This window comes from Euwallacea fornicatus, chromosome 22 (assembly GCF_040115645.1).
Source record: "Euwallacea fornicatus isolate EFF26 chromosome 22, ASM4011564v1, whole genome shotgun sequence".
In the NCBI taxonomy this organism is placed as follows: Eukaryota; Metazoa; Arthropoda; class Insecta; order Coleoptera; family Curculionidae; genus Euwallacea; species Euwallacea fornicatus.
The window spans coordinates 1,362,628-1,374,678 of record NC_089562.1 but is presented as its reverse complement, the minus strand read 5'-3'; the positions used below and the strand labels follow the sequence as shown (position 1 = coordinate 1,374,678).

Below are 12,051 nucleotides of genomic sequence, written 5' to 3'. Positions count from 1 at the left end.
ACTCAAAATTCCGTGGTGGAAGAGTCGATTCGGATTAATATCAGCGAGGATAGCGATGATTCCGAGACAGACGATACGAGTGATCATGAAGTTATATATAATTTAACATCTAATGAACAGGCCGAAGAATTAGCTAGAATGGAAATCGATCGCGCCGTTGCAACTCAAATATTGCATCGTTTGTGGCGGTAATACAACGTCTAATTTAATGTTGATTCCCGAGAAGGCTCGTTGCCAGAATTACGTGAAGAGAAAACTGTGTATTCCAGTCGGCGATAGATGCTGTAGAAGTCACATCATCTTCGACTCATTTTTTGAGGAAGATTTAATGAAGATCAAGGTATATTCAAATGTTTCTGAAATCACATCGAAAGAGCTCTTTTGCGTGATGGAAAACTTAGCGATTGGTTGTGATAAAAGTCTGTTTGATCAAGTCTTGGATTTTTCTATGTGCCCGAAACACAATTAAGACTTTTCACAAGCTGAACTTGGGAGAATTTATTGCAGTTAAAAGAAATCTTAACGTCTCTTAGAAGTTCTTGTAACAGAACCACCACACGTGCCATCGTTATCTTTTTATTCAAACTTAAAACCGGTAATTCACATGAACTAATTGCCTCCATTCTCCATTTACCCAATAAAGGGGTGGTCTCGGAGTGTCTTAAATCAGTGAGATGTGCTTTTGTCCAAGATAGTCTAGCTAAACGCTTTGGATGTCAAAATGCGACTAGGGAAGAAATTACATATGAAACGAATCCAATTGCTGGAACAATACTTGAAGCTGATGATGAGGATTTCATTCTGATATGTGATGGCACTTATGCTCGACATCAGAAAAGCACAAACAATGAATATCAAAGGAGATCGTTTTCTGGCCAAAAGAAAGTACCTTTGTGTAAACCATTCACGATATGTACCACTAGTTGTTTTGTTGTCGACATGCTTGGACAGTTCAGCGCAAACGAAAATGATGCGCGAATTTTAAGAACAATTCTGGAAGTTGAGAATATGGGATTATCCGATTTACTGGAGGCAAGGGATATTTTTGTACTGGACAGAGGATTTCGGGACGTGATAGAATATTTAAACAGTAAAGGATACAAAACAGCCATGCCAGCTCTCAGAGGCAAACGCAAACAGTTAGAGAGTTTAGGAGCCAATCGCTCGAGACTTGTAACAAAAGTCCGATGGGTTGTTGAAGCTGTTCGCGGTATTTTGAAAAAAAAAACATCAATTAGTTGATCGGAAAATAGATAATAAGATGGTCCCGACAATAGGCGAGTATTTTAGAATCGCGGCTTTTATACAGAATCACTTCGGGCAACGATTAACTTCCGATAAAGACGCCGGAGAAGAGATCATCGCAAGGATGCAAGCACTGGTAGATACACCGAATTACTTGGCGGAAGAAGTGGAAACAGAAAAATGGACGCGTAAGAAAGTTATTTTCAGACGGATTACTTCAAACGCGATAAAGGATTTCCCTCAATGAACAGAAGCTCAATTAATATTACTTTTCACAGGTACTTATCAATTGGGCCAAGCTGAATCGTATTTAGCAGAGATAACGAAGGAGGATGGTTCCCTGAATGTTGACTATTTGAAAGAGAATGCAACTATTTTCAGAGTACCATCTCGTTCTAGGCATTGTAATCGGGAAACCTGCACCTCTTTCATCGATTATACACTAAAACGAAATGATGTATCAGGTATGTGCCGCTATTGCTGTGATTGCGCGAATGGAAAGCGTACTGTCGGTTGTTGTTCTCATGTGGCTGCAATTATTTATTATTTATCACATGCTCGTTACTTAGCCCGAATTATCAACCCGGCCGAAATTTTGATCAACATGTTTAAGACCACTGGTTTCGTAGGTGTCCAAGAAGACCGCGATACGGATGAAGACGCTGACGTCACCACCCTCCCTGAATAATAACCAGCGTTCTCAAAATCATTGAATTTCTTCCCTTCTTTCTGGGTACATAATTATGCTTACTTGCCCATCACTTTGGAGGGCGGCTCTAGGGGTTCTATGTCATATATATTGTATAACGACGTCATTTGGTGTTTGGTGCTGTTTTCTGCCGCGTTAGTTACATGAATTATATGAATTTAGACTTATAAGTTATTGATATTTATATACCTATACTTTGAATCGTTATATACCAAATACTGAATTTGGTACCAATCTGATTCAACGTGGGTAGATACTTCGAGAGGCCCTCTACACAGTGTGCAAAAGTGGTTAGTGTACCAAAGTGCAAACTCCTAAAATCCCCTAAGTGTTTTTTTTGAGAATTCGGCCCTTTGGCATTAACCGATAAATCTGCAAGTATATGAAAATAAGAAGGTGCTTACTGAAGACTCACCATTTTGCCCCACGCTGTACGATGAATAGTTCCCGAGATGTAGCGTTTTAAAGTTTTCGCCTTCAACCCTGTCCTACCCTTGAATGGTGAGACTTAGGAAGTTGAAATTTTATGTGGTGAGTCCTTTGAGTGATAGGGACAATTGGTAATAATAATTTCAAATCGATCGCCCGTGGGGGTCGGATTGACCCCTTAACATTACACGGCCTTTGTAGAGATGTTGCGGAATGTTGTTAATTGTAGTTTGAGCCTGATTCATTCCGGATAAGGTTTGCGAAAGGTTTTGTAGGATCCATCAAATTTGTTTTATTACGTGCCTTTTAGGATTTCTTGTATCTTCTGAAAATGTCCTTTTGATCCGTAGAAAAAGTCGAGAGTTCCGAAAGATTTCGAAATTTTTAAGTTCAATCCATCAAAGCGCGAATAATAACCAAGAAGGAGGTACCGTCGCCTCCCACCGTCGTTTTCGAAAGATTTGTTCAGATTTACGAGGGATTCCTTAGCTTTCTTTATATCCGGAGGATCTATTGGAAGTTTTCAGTATATTATTATATAGCACACACGTCTTTTTGGGAATTTCTCGCTAAACTTCGTGTGAGTCTCGGCTTCCTTAAAGTCGTTATATTTTGAAAAGGGTTTCTTTCTGTAATGATTCCTGTACACCCTAAAATTTCTTAACAGAATTTTCTTGAAATCTATAACAATTTCTGGATAATGGACTTTTTAGGCAATTTCATCCGTCGTGTGCTTTAATTTTTTTTTAATGTTACTGTAGTTTTAGAGAATTTTTTGAAACTACGCATAAGAGATAGGCCCTGGACTATTTATAGGATCCGAAAGCCCACACAATTGCCTGCAAAAATCCGACTGCTGTAATCCGATTTGGAAAAATCATGGTCGTATCACGAGGGTTGAAAAAAAGTCATAAAATTATAGGAATAAATATCTGTTTCTCGCTTCACTTTCAGGAAACGGCTGAAAACAGAATACTTTGGCGACCATTGTATGTTATCGTTGAGAGGCTGGCAAAGAAGCATTCCTTATTGCATTCTGGATGACGTCAACCGACGAACTGCGCCATTAAATTGGCATTAAATTTAACATAATATAATGACGTTTGAGATTAAAGTGTGTTACTCGCTTCCCTTGATTTGCTTACGATGTCACGGCTGCTGACATCATTATGCATGCTCAATCAACCTATTTGAATTTTCACAATAAATGCGCCTCTGTATACGAGCAGGAAATGCAGAGATTTTAATAGAGCCAACCATTTTACGTTGTTATCAAAACATCCGACGTCTTAAAAATCACATTTTTAGTTCATTTTAATGTTGGGCATTTGTTTCGTCCAGAAAAAAGTTCTAATTTGGAATCTCAAAATGCTTTTCATGGTTATTGCATTTCTAGGTTTTTTTGTAGCATTTTTTCGTTTAGTCATTTTAGACTCAGATGAACTGCAGTGATTTGAAAGTCTATTTTTCCAGGTGTGCTAGAAATGAGATTTGTAGGATGTCGGATTTTGAACTCATGAGGCCTCAATGTGGGAACTGTTGTACGCTATTGAGTGTTATGCGTGACAATCTGACAGGGTCGCATCGCGACAGCCTGGAAAATAAAATATCATGTTACGTCATATTTTTGAAAATTTTCCAAAAGCTGCGAGACACGCGGTACGCTACCGTGGAAGCCTGAGAATTTACTGATGGGTGAAAAATGAGCCCACAGGTTTTCAACATTTTTTCTCCATTAGTGTTGTTCCATTTCCTCGGCACGAACATTATTTATTGTTAAATATATCGTCTTTTTCCATCCATATTTATCACGATGTATGTACTTACATTCAGATTACGGAAGAATTCCGACGTCTGGATATCCTGGAATAATTTTAGGCATTAGCAACGAAATATATTGCAAGCACACGGAACTTATTTAGCTCTATGAGCCAGAAAATAACTTGCCAGCTTATCTCGTTGAGGATTTTTACAGCAGCTCCGGGGCAGCTGAAACAAGTATGCATAAGTCTTGTGTCCTAACAAAGATCTGCCTGGAAAATGAGTACAATCCGATTCGAAAACATACTGGCTTGATTTTAATAAACCAGTAAACGGATGGGGTGAAATGTGATCCAGAATTAATTACTTGCGGGTTTTAACCGGCCAGCTCAGGGCATCTAATAAGGGTTCGGCCTTTTGTTTGTTCAGATCCTGGGATGATTAAAACATTAGGTCGTTTCCATTGACAACCGAACTGACAACGTATAACACAGATTTGCCTCGGAGTTAATTTAAAAACTCGCTGATGGGTAAAACTCAGACTTTTTTTGCAACGTCGAGAGCTGAAATAGAAAAATTCCGGTTTCGAGTAATAATTTGAAATGTATGCAAATAAACCATTGCGCAATGAGAGAAGTGCCTTGCAAATACAGATAGAAATTATGCGGAGAATAATACCGCCTTTATGTGTATACTTCAATTTGGAGTAGACGAGCTGCGGCTTAAAAAGTCGACGTTACATTTTCATGTTTGCAGTTGCTTGATTTGAGATACGTTTTGCCTTCTTGGAAAGCGGGGATTTGTTGCAAATCACATATGGAGACTTCTTTGGAAATGTAAATGTTATAAACAGTGCGCTGTTTTTGAATTTTGTTTCCGTTGTGTTCCTGATGTACCCAATAATTCAAAGTTATAACAGTTGCCGGAGCACAAGCAGGTCTAATCGACGTATCGACGAACGACCCGAAAGATTGAGATTCAAAATCTGTGAAAGGGCGTTAATTACGATGTTTTTTTTTTATTATTTCGATGTTAGTGTTTTTTGGCAGGTTTTCTCAAAACAGAGATAGAACGTCGCGACCCGGCTTTCTCAATTGTAAACCTTAAGATGTGAAAATCTTAAGAATTTTAGGTTTCCATCAACCTTCCAGATGTGTACCTACCGTAAAAGAAGACTTATTTTTTGACGAGAAATAATTTACGTGTGAAATTTTTCGCGTTTACGTCGAAATATTTACTTTGAGTTCGAAATAATAAAATTACAAAATGAAAATTTCCCGGCCAATCTGCTTTACGGCCGTTACATCGGTTGTAATTAATTTTTACAAGTAAATAGAAAATGAAGTTGAGTACATGGTCGCAAAATAAAGCAAATAATTCAAAAATTTAAACAGAAAAATGAGGTTTGATTTCGATGTCTAAGCCAATATATCGAATGCATTGATGAAAAAGAGTAATGCACTTTTGGTGAGTAAACTTACTTCCCGCAGGTGCTCAAGTGCGCTTGCTTCTGCAGCGCCCTTTAACTATTTAATCTTAAGTAACACAATTTGAAATTATGTTTCAGATACTAATTTTTCAAAACTATGAAAGGTATCACAGAAAAGAGACTAAAGGAAAGAACGAAAACGAATATTACGGAGGTAAAAATTTCAAATAATTCGCAAGCAATTTTGTAAAAAATTAACCTCGTAATTTTAACGACCTGATCTCATTTAAGAAGTTTTTAAAAATAAATTTGTATAAAAATAACTTCGTTTAACCTCTATCGAATACCGAAATGAAATGCTACAACGAAGGACTGTGACATTGCGTTTCTATTCTTCCTAGGTCAATGTCTGACTCGAGCTAAAATTCAAGAGTTTATTTACCAATTTTTATAGAAATAAAGTTGATTAACGTCAATAGAATCATGAAATATTCGACTTGGGGGAAAAATCCCACGTTTTCCTTTACTCAATAGAAAATGAATGTACATGTAATACTCAAAATAATATTCAATGGTCTGAACTCAGCTTTAATGATTTTTTCTCATTTTTAAAAAGCTTTTACTAACTAAATTATTTTTAACTTCTCTGAAACCATCAGTTAGATCTCTGAAACACATCAGTGAAACGTTTTTTCCAATAATACTATTTTTTAATTATAATAATTTATTCATTCGTGCTAAACATTAATGCCTTTATTATTCATGTAGTAGCAAAGTGCTCATATCAAAATAGGGACAAGGTTGAAAGTTTAATGGAAAGAAACCCTCTTTTAATTATTAAACAGTAATTAACGTCTAAGTAAAATTTGCAAAGAGGAATTTTATGAGCGAGGTCCGCGGCTGAAATGAATATTTCACGTTAAGATTATCTGTAGGGCTTTTTTCACTGTATACATAGGAGCCTAATTGGAGGCTTAAAACCGGCTTAAGTGGCTATATTAAAATTTCATTTTAGCCGTAATATAGTTAAGAGCAGCCCGTAGATGTAGGTGGACCATTTGTTTTTCCTTCCATTAATTATCACGGTCTTTTGTTGCAGGGCTCCTAAGGAGAAGGAGTGGCAGATCGACCTGTAAGTATGACTCGAACTCCCTACCTAAAATCCTGTAATAATCATCCCCGAAAAAACTTTTTAATTCGCCAGTAGAGAAGGCCATTACGCGTTAGAAAAAGGGGAAGTTTGGCCAAACCAGGGTTCTTTTTATCTTTGGAAAGTCCATAAAAGTTTCAAGGCGAACACATGCGAATCACCCTGGCGACGACGGTACGAACTAGCAGAGTGCAATCTTCTAAATAAAGATTTCGTTCCGCCTAAGTGTTTTTCGCAATAAAGTGTCCCAGGGGCACCACCGGCCAATGATGAAAACCCCTTCGCAGGCCATCGTTTTGTCTTAACAAATTGGATAACGGGCCCTTACCTTCGTCAAAGTTTGTAAAGTGAATAAAATGCACCTGGTTGACGATGTTCACGCTGTAAGTGGTAGTGAATAGAATGATGATGATGATGATGATGATGACGATGACGATGATGGTGGTGGCGATGATTGTGGAGACAATGTTAATGATCACTGTATGGCCTGCTGAAATGAGAAACGTTTTCATACTGTGTAATATCCTGTGATCAAATTGGGATTTGTGATTTGCCTTGTTTCAATGTGCTAAAATTATTTTTGAGGCGCTTAGTTATTTTTCTTATCGCGAAACTCAAGTAGGTTTTCAAAATTTCTGTAAGCACTCATGTTATAATTTAGTACCGCACTTAAATGAAAAGGAAAACGTGTATGTGCCAACCTTCAATGGCAAATTTTTAATCACTTTACTAGACTTTGACATCGAGTACGACGACGAAAGACATCTAAAGTGCTTTGTATGTACTCTATCTCTAATAATTTCCGAGACTTCTATCTCATCATTGCAATTTGCCCACCCTCTACGTCTCTCATTTTTAATCTATGAAAAATTATTTTTGTGGAAATGGCAGACACATCAAAGAGCTATAATAATCGGGTGCAGAACCAGATCTTTTCAAATCACGCAACATTCTAAACTTTATGTTTGTAGTGGAATTCAAGAGGTCAGTTCAGTGCCTGAATATTTCCAAATGTCAGCTATGTACACCTCTGGTTTTTAGCCAGTAAAGAGGCGGAACAAGTTCTTTTCAAATCGTATGAACGGACATGTTAAGAAAGTTTGCTCCTTTTTCCATCCTTTCTAGGATGTACCCGCATGTACGTATGTCCTCGGACTTACTTTGTGTAAACACATGTCTGATGAAACCAATAAGGAGAAACACACGTCGCTGGGTTGCCCAATATCTTCTTTCCTTCCTAATACTTGAGCGCTATGCGGAAGTGCCGTCAACCCTTTTCTAACATGTCCAATCATCCGCGCAAATATTTACTTACCTGAAAAAATCATGGAGAGGATTGTAAACTAGAATTCAGTGGATTATTCAACGAATATTTAAGTGGGTGTCTACACATGTGTGATTTCAATTTTCACTAGATACCAATTTTTCCAATTAAAAGAGGGCACTATGGAGTTTCGCCCTGTAGAAAATCAAACGTGTCCCTGGAAGTTTTTAGTTTCCAGGCCATTTTCAAAAACGACAATCCATTGTCCCGTATTTCGGATTGTGACCAGGACGCCTCTGCTATCAAATTCGACCGTATTGTTACGTTTTTGGACAAAAGAGACACCTGATGGTTTTGCTCCGTAAAAATTCGTTAGCCACCATTTCCTCGTTTTCTACAGGAATTTTATGAAAATTGAGGACAAATAAGAAAAGAGGAGTCGAAACGTAAGAAAATTTCGGAAATTGTATGGAAATCCATAAAATCCATCGCAAATGCAAAAAAACGTGGCCTAGGACAAGTCGTTTTTTACCGTTTACGGGGTATTCCAAATAATAAATAAAAGATATTATGTATTTCACAATTTTCCTGATGGAGGCTAATAAGCTTGATACCATCATGTAATCATGAACTAGTGTATATTAGGAAAAACACACATATTTACAATTATTAACTCATTCCAATACGTTTAATGACGAGAATCGTCCGGCTTTCAATTACACTAATACATACCTGGAAAGTGTAATTTATTAGAGCTGGAATGAGACGATCCAATGGGAAGAATTAAACAAGGACCGATCGATAATGTGGGAAACATGTTTGTTTGCTTTGGAAAGAGCGAAATTGACTTCCTTAAAAGTATCGTGTTTAACTGGGGAGTGTTGATAAACAACACGTCATATCTCGACGAGGTTTTTTTAATGTATTTGCGGATGCGTTCGTTCTGACGTACAGGGTTTCGGTAACTTTATCTTCATCATCATCCACCTACGTAAATGTCATGGTAATACGCATCATTCAGAGGTTCTAAATTTTACGACACCTGAAACGTAAACTTCGTGCACTTAACTGACAATGAAGTAACACAATACGGGCGACGAAGTACTTCGTTATATTGATCTTATAGAGAAAAGTGTATCTTTGTAAAATGATATGCTTTAAAAGGTGTTACGTTACTCCTCCAGTCTAGGAGGCAATTCAGTCCGATCAGTCATTGATAAATTTCGCTGAAATATTTCCTGAACAGAAAAAAAATTATATGAAATTGAGGAAATTAAAATCAGACAAGTGCCAGACGTCTCGGAACGAGATATGTTGTAATTAATGTCGTTTTATTCTCGTAGATAGCTTAATTTATACATATCGAGTAATAGTGATCTCGTCGCTTATATTATTATATGCCACTTTAAAGGTTATGTTTCAGACTTTTTTCGATCGAAAATTGAACGCGATTAGGAACAAGAAGTTGTTTAAAATTTAAATTGAAGATGGACAATCAAAGTGAGCGTTATCGACACATTTTACTATTTTACTTCCGAAAGGGCAAAAATGCAGTACAAACTCAGAAGAAATCGTGTGAAGTTCATGGTGAGAACTGCCCTACCAAACGCCAGTGCCAGCGTTGGTTTTCTCGCTTTCGTTCCGGAAATTTTAATGTCCAAGGTGCACCACACGCTGGACGCCCAATCACCATTGACAACGATAAAATAAAGGCCTTGATCGAAGCCAATCGGCGTATGACAACTCGAGAGATTGCAGAAAAGCTGAACATATCGAATTCAACCGTTTCTCTGCATTTAAAAAAGCTCGGGTACGTCAGCAGATTGGATGTTTGGGTTCCTCACGAATTGAAGGAAATTCACCTCACCCAACGCTTTAACATATATGCGATTCTTTGCAGAATCGTAACCAAAACGTCCCACTTCTAAAAAGAGTCATAACGGGTGATGAAAAATGGATTGTCCACGATAACGTAGTCCGAAAACGATCGCGGACCAAACAAGATAAACCTGCGCAATCGACGTCCAAAGCCGATATTCACCAAAAGAAGATTTTGCTATCTGTGTGGTGGGACTACAAGGGTATTCTTTATTTTGAACTGCTTCCGAGAACCCAAACTATTGATTCGAACGTTTACCGTCGTCGGCTATCGAAATTGAACGAAGAAATCAAAAGAAAATGTGCTGATCTCGCCAATCGCAAAGGGGCACTCTTCCATCATGATAACGCTAGACCCCATAACGTCTTTAATAACGCGTCAAAAATCATCGGAACTAAATTGGGAACTGATACCTCATCCACCATAAAGCCCGGACTTGGCGCCGTCAGATTATTATTTGTTTCGTTCTCTTCAAAATCATTTGAATGGTAAAAATTTTGATTCCGATCAAACCGTCAAAAATTAGTTAAATCAATTTTTTACTTCTATAAATCAAGGCTTTTTCGACCGCGGAATTTTTCTACTTGCCGATAGATGGCGAAAGGTCGTCCGCCAAGATGGCCACTACATCACTGATTAATATTTATTATTAATATAAGTATATTCACGTTGAAAAAACATAAAGTACACGACATTAGTTATCGAACAACCCAATAGCACGTGTAGGGAAAAAACCGATGTATCCTAGAGTCGAGACGATGGCGCAATAGTAAATTATAGATTTACTATGGAGTGCCTCTGTTAAAATGAAAGCTTATTTACTCGCCTGTAACATTTCACTGCAGGCAATCAATGAATCAATTACAGGTTTCAAACACATTATTTAATTGTTTTTTTTTTTTTTTTTTTTTTTTAAAATAAAATCCCCGTTCCGGGCTTCGTTGAAATTTCCAAGTGTCCATTATTTAAACTATTTTATTTATTCATGCATCTCAGCCTATTATTACATTCCCACAGTTTTCCGCTTTGATTCCATCGATCCCCCGAATGATCGCTATTATTCCGGAGCAAGTTTCCTTAAACTTGGGCCCGCCCACCTCATTTATAACGTTCAATGTTTCGTTCGTGTTTCTTTTCGCAATTCGATCGTGAATAATTGCCGCCACTACGAGAAATTACCGACAATAACCTCTTCATGCAGACTTTAACTTAAAATTGTCTTGCGAAGATATTTAAAAAAAAAAAAAGAAAAAAAAGAAAAAATGTTGCATGTCGAGGATCTATGCAAATAAAAGCGGCAGTCGACTTTAATGTTTTCTTCGTGTCCGCAACGGTCAACTTCCTAACGGCAATTAAAACTTCAATGGATATTTTTCCGCATAAGAAGAAATAATTTTGCAAATTATTTGCCGAATCCAGTTTAATTTTACGATTCATCGACATGAAATCGAAAAAATGTCGCCTTTCAATAACTAATTAAACTTCGTTGCGAAACTTTAAAATGCCCTGCGCTTATTTTAATTAAATGCCGCCTTTCGGTGAAACGGAATTTTAATTGGGAGGAATTTTAGTTAGGAGTTGCACAGTTGCTGCGGGTTTGCATAGGGGAATATTACAGCACAATATAATATTGTAATGCGATACACAGGGTCCTCCGAAATTAGGTGGCCAAAATTGAGTGGCGAATTGTTCGGATGCGTTCGGAAATTCTCCGTTATTGAAATGCAAGATCGAGAAAATGTATAATATTTTTAATTCTATCTCTCAGCTCTTTCAGTTGCTGCATAATGTATATTTTTGCGAGTTCTGCTCACGAATAGACGACAGAACTGTTTAATGTGTCAGGTTTTGTTCAGCAGAAGGGCGCTGTTTAATTTACCGGAAAACATAGGAATTTATTTTATTTAGGGCAACGCAAAAAATGACCGGAAAGAGAAGTGTTTGTTAATATTTAATATCTTGCAGTGAGTTGAAATGAAGTTTCTGAAATTTCTATTTAGACATTACGCAATACCAGCAAAATAATATCTGCTTCGCGTTTCTCTTGGATATTAGGGGTCCCTGCTGAAGAAAGTGTAACCAACCTTGTCATTGCTATTACCGTTACTATATTATGTAAATTGGCATTTCCGTCTACATATGTACACATACGCCACGTCAAGCCCTTGCAGGAGGCCTGCTGCAG

The 12,051-nt window shown here is 37.4% G+C and overlaps 1 protein-coding gene and 1 long non-coding RNA gene across 10 annotated transcripts in view; one reads left to right on the top strand and one right to left on the bottom strand.

The window, feature by feature from the left end:
* Positions 1-12,051, top strand: part of Lar (tyrosine-protein phosphatase Lar) — a 260,221-nt gene that overhangs the window by 111,490 nt on the left and 136,680 nt on the right. For all 8 annotated transcript variants that reach the window (XM_066295181.1, XM_066295186.1, XM_066295188.1 and 5 more), the window contains one exon: positions 6,673-6,705. The gene's annotated coding sequence lies outside the window, so the exon portion shown is untranslated. The remainder of the gene's footprint in view (positions 1-6,672; positions 6,706-12,051) is intronic.
* The window catches only part of LOC136346244 (uncharacterized), a 228,791-nt gene that overhangs the window by 84,157 nt on the left and 132,583 nt on the right, over positions 1-12,051 (bottom strand). The window lies entirely within an intron of this gene.